Source organism: Furipterus horrens, unplaced genomic scaffold (assembly GCF_987537825.1).
Source record: "Furipterus horrens unplaced genomic scaffold, mFurHor1.1.pri manual_scaffold_12, whole genome shotgun sequence".
Classification (NCBI taxonomy): domain Eukaryota; kingdom Metazoa; phylum Chordata; class Mammalia; order Chiroptera; family Furipteridae; genus Furipterus; species Furipterus horrens.
Window position 1 is genome coordinate 20,765,805 of NW_028327182.1, and position 4,027 is coordinate 20,769,831.

The 4,027-nt window shown below is 50.6% G+C and overlaps 1 pseudogene; it reads left to right on the forward strand.

Moving 5' to 3' along the window:
- The first annotated feature begins 342 nt into the window (after window positions 1–342).
- On the forward strand, window positions 343–3,196 carry LOC149995935 (ubiquitin carboxyl-terminal hydrolase CYLD pseudogene; annotated as a pseudogene).
- The last annotated feature ends 831 nt before the right edge of the window (window positions 3,197–4,027 follow it).

Below are 4,027 nucleotides of genomic sequence, written 5' to 3' on the forward strand. Positions count from 1 at the left end.
TTGTTTGGCTGCACGTGGGCTGCGAGTCGGAGTTTCCTCCTTTCTGTGTGAGGATGGTTGTGACCCAGCCCACAGTTCCGTAATGGAAAGGTGCGCTCTGCTGAAACAAGCCCTTGGCTCCAGGAGAAAAATCCAGGCCTTGAGAGAGGGTGTCCATTCGCGTTTTGGTTTCCTGCACACCGGCTCATGTCCAGGCATCTGCTCTGCCGTCCCTTTACAGCATGGACATCAAATTGCTAAAAGCAGGCCTTGGGCCCCTCACTGGGTTTCCTTTCTGCGGGCTTTACCACTAGCACCCCAGTGCCCTTTTTTCTGAGTTAATACTTTGGAACTCATGTCACAATGAGCTCCGGCTTATGGAGCCAAGAAAAAGCTGCTGAGCCCTATTGGGAAGAGCGGGTCTTTTATTTGCTTCTCCAGGAATGCAGTGTCACAGACAAACAAACACAGAAGCTCCCGAACGTGCCCAAGGGGAGCATAGGGCAGTACGTACGTCCAAGACCGCGCCGTGGGCCACACGTGGGGCCAAAGGCAAGAAAAGTCAGATTGGATTAAAGCTCCTAGAGCAGCCGCATGCAGTTCTCTTTGTGGATGAAAAGAATGTGGTAGAAATCAATGAGAAATACACAGCTGCTTTTGGCCATTACCAACTGCGAAGAGAGGCTCAGTCTGTTTAGAAATAGGAACAGACTAAGCAAAGGCCTCCAAATAGATGTGGGCTGCCACGTGAGAGTCCAGCTGAGGCCTGGGGAGGAGAAGTTCCAGGGAGTCGTGCGCTTCTGCAGGCCCCTGTTAGCAGAGAGGACAGTGTCGGGCATATTCTTCGGAGTAGAATTGCTGGAAGAAGGTCGCGGCCAAGGTTTCACTGACGGGGTATATCAAGGGAAGCAGCTCTTCCAGTGCGACGAAGATTGCGGAGTGTTTGTGGCGCTGGACAAGCTAGAAGCTGTCGGCGACGAGGGCAGCGGGCTGGAGAGTGACTACGCGGGACCAGGGGACATGGCGCAGGCGGACCTACCCCCTCTGGAGATACACGCCAGGGTCTTTCTGAAGCTCGGGGAGACCGTGGAGTCCGGAACAGTTATATTCTGTGATGTTTTGCCCGGAAAGGAAAGCTTAGGATATTTTGTCGGCGTGGACATGGACAACCCCATCGGCAACTGGGACGGCCGCTTTGACGGCGCGCAGCTCTGCAGCTTTGCGAGCGTCGAGAGCACGATCCTCCTGCACATCAATGACATCCTCCCAGACAGCGTGACGCAGGAAAGGAGGCCTCCCAAATCCACCTTCGCGTCAAGAGGTGTTGGGGACAAAGGTCCGTCCAGTCACAATAAACCAAAGGTTACAGGATCTACCTCAGACCCTGGAAGTAGAAACAGATCTGAAATATTTTATACCTTAAATGGGTCTTCTGTTGACTCCCAGCCACAATCCAAATCAAAAAGCCCGTGGTACACCGATGAAGTTGCCGAAGACCGGGCGAAGTCGCTTACGGAGCTGTCTCCGAAATTCGAACAGGCGTCGCCGCCCCCGCAGCCGGACCCAGAGCTCACTCTCCAGCGAGAACAGATTCCACTCAATGCCCTTCAGCCTGAGCAAGGCGCCCAGCGCCAACGGGAGCATCGGCCACAGCCCGCTGTCCCTGTCCGTCCAGTCCGTGATGGGCGAGCTGAACGACGCCCCTGTCCAGGACAACCCGCCCTTGGCCGTGTCCCCCGGCGCCTCGCAGGGCCTGGAGGTGGGCTCGCTGGCCGAAGTCAAAGAGAACCCCCCTTTGTACGGGGTGATCTGCTGGATGGGTCAGCCGCCAGGCCTCAACGACGTGCTGGCCGGGCTGGAGCTGGAGGACGAGTGTGCGGGCTGCACGGACGGGACCTTCCGGGGCCCCCAGTACTTCACCTGTGCCCTGAAGAAGGCGCTCTTCGTCAAGCTGAAGAGTTGCAGGCCGGACTCGAGGTTCGCCTCCCTGCAGCCGGTGTCCAACCAGATGGAGCGCTGCAACTCGCTAGCCTTTGGAGGCTACTTAAGTGAAGTCGTGGAAGAAAACACCCCACCAAAGATGGAAAAGGAAGGGTTGGAGATAATGACTGGAAAGAAGAAAGGCATCCAGGGTCATTACAATTCTTGTTACCTAGACTCGACCTTATTCTGCTTGTTCGCATTCAGTTCTGTTCTGGACACGGTGTTACTTCGACCCAAAGAAAAGAACGACGTAGAATATTATAGTGAAACTCAGGAGCTACTGAGGACAGAAATCGTTAACCCTCTGAGGATATATGGATATGTATGCGCAACAAAGATTATGAAGCTGAGGAAAATACTTGAAAAGGTTGAGGCTGCCTCGGGCTTTACCTCTGAAGAAAAAGATCCTGAAGAATTCTTGAATATCTTATTTCATCATATTTTAAGGGTAGAGTCGTTGTTAAAAATAAGGTCCGCGGGTCAAAAAATACAAGATTGTTGCGTCTATCAAATTTTTACTGGAAAAAATGAGAACGTTGGAGTTCCTACAATTCAACAGTTGTTAGAATGGTCTTTTATCAACAGTAATCTGAAATTTGCTGAGGCACCGTCATGTCCCATTATTCAGATGCCTCGGTTTGGAAAAGACTTTAAACTATTTTAAAAAGTTTTTCCTTCCCTGGAATTAAATATCACAGATTTACTTGAAGACACCCCGCGACAGTGCCGGATCTGTGGGGGGCTGGCCACGTTCGAGTGCAGGGAGTGCTACGAGGATGGGGACATCGCGGCTGGCAGCGTCAAGCAGTTCTGTAAGACCTCCAACACTCAGGTCCACCTTCATCCCAAGAAACTGAATCATCAGTACAACCCCGTGTCGCTCCCCAAAGACCTGCCGGACTCGGACTGGAGGCAGGGCTGCATCCCCTGCCAGAAGATGGAGCTGTTCGCTTTCCTGTGCATAGAGACGAGCCACTACATGGCCTTCGTGAAGTACGGCAAGGACGACGGGGCCTGGCTCTTCTTCGACAGCATGGCCGACCGCAATGGTGGCCAGAACGGCTTCAACATCCCGCAGGTGACCCCGTGCCCAGAAATGCGCGAGTACCTGAAGATGTCCCCGGAGGACCTGCACTCCCTGGACTCGAGGTGGATCCAGGGCTGCGCGCGCAGGCTGCTCTGTGACGCGTACATGTGCATGTACCAGGGCCCCACGATGAGTCTGTACAAATAGCGCCCCGGCCCGGCGCGCTCGGCCCCGGCGGGCGGCCTTGCTCGGCGTCCAGCACCCTCAGTGGGCGTCCTGCTGGGGATGAGCCTTCCCAAGAGCATTCCTGGGTTGAAAACAAACTGCTTTTGTGTTACTGAAGTATTTAATAAGAAGCATTTTGCACTCTAGAAAGTATGTTTGTGTTGGTTTTCTAAGAAGTCTAAATGAAGTTATTAATAACTGAAGCTTTAAGTTAAGTGCATTGATCATATATTTTTGGAAGCATAAAATTTTAATTGTGACAGTTTTAACCTCTTTTAGTCCATTGAGAATGTAAATAAATGTGTCTTCTTTATGGGGAAAAAAAAAAAAAAAGGTACCAGGCATCCTGACATAAGATACATTTCACATCATGCATCAGTAGTCAGATGGATATCTAGAACTCCTTAACATCAGGCGGCTCAAATTTAATGTTTCCCATGCCCAATGGAAAGATGTGCTTTCATCAGGCTCGAAAGCCATGAACATAAATATGCTGTTAATAAAATTGTAGAAATATGTTGCTGAAACCACAAAATTGAGAAACTTACTGTGAATTGAGGAAAATAAACCTTAAGATGCTACTCTCAAGGTGTTGTAAAAATGTTGCAGCTCTCAACTGTGATTTTTACAGCAACATGAGAGGATGACTATCTAAAATTGTCAAAAAGAGTTCTTTGAAAATAACTGAATTCAGTACATGACTAATGCATGCTGATAAAAATTTCAAAAGTGAGACTTAGAAAAATGTCATCTTTCGTTGGCCATCCTGGATGGCCCCTTGTCCCTGGTTACACTCATGTAGCCAGCTTCCAA